Source organism: Arachis duranensis, chromosome 10 (assembly GCF_000817695.3).
Source record: "Arachis duranensis cultivar V14167 chromosome 10, aradu.V14167.gnm2.J7QH, whole genome shotgun sequence".
NCBI lineage: Eukaryota > Viridiplantae > Streptophyta > Magnoliopsida > Fabales > Fabaceae > Arachis > Arachis duranensis.
The window spans coordinates 74,599,103-74,599,738 of NC_029781.3; the positions used below are offsets into that span (position 1 = coordinate 74,599,103).

General features: G+C 37.7%; 1 non-coding gene across 1 annotated transcript; it reads right to left on the minus strand.

Annotated features, from left to right (window-relative positions):
- Positions 1-99: 99 nt before the first annotated feature.
- On the minus strand, positions 100-203 carry LOC127743662 (small nucleolar RNA R71). Its single transcript, XR_008005046.1, has one exon. It is a non-coding gene; the product is annotated as a small nucleolar RNA R71 (small nucleolar RNA).
- Between the last annotated feature and the right edge of the window lie 433 nt (positions 204-636).

Below are 636 nucleotides of genomic sequence, written 5' to 3' on the forward strand. Positions count from 1 at the left end.
AGAATATGGTTGGATTCACAACCTAAGGATAGCTTGGACTCCTGGGATAAGCTGGTCACTGCTTTCTTAGATAAATTCTTTCCTCCTCAAAAGCTGAGCAAGCTGAGAGTGGATGTTCAAACCTTCAAGCAAAAAGATGGTGAATCCCTCTATGAAGCTTGGGAAAGATACAAGCAGTTAACCAAAAGATGTCCATCTGACATGTTTTCAGAATGGACCTTATTAGATATATTCTACTATGGTCTCTCTGAATTTTCAAAAATGTCACTGGACCATTCTGCAGGTGGATCTATTCACCTAAAGAAAACGCCTGAAGAGGCTCAAGAACTCATTGACATGGTTGCAAACAACCAGTTCATGTACACCTCTGAGAGGAATTCCATGAATAATGGGGTACCTCAGAAGAAAGGAGTTCTTGAGATTGATGCTCTGAATGCCATATTGGCACAGAATAAAGTGTTGACTCAACAGGTCAACATGATCTCTCAAAATCTGAATGGATTGCAACATGCATCCAACAGTACTAGAAATTCTTGCATGCATCTTGTGTCTTGATCCAATATTTTCATGTTTTGGGTCATTTTTGTGTTTTTCTTTAAAAATTCAAAAAATCAAAAAAATATCTTTTCCTTATTG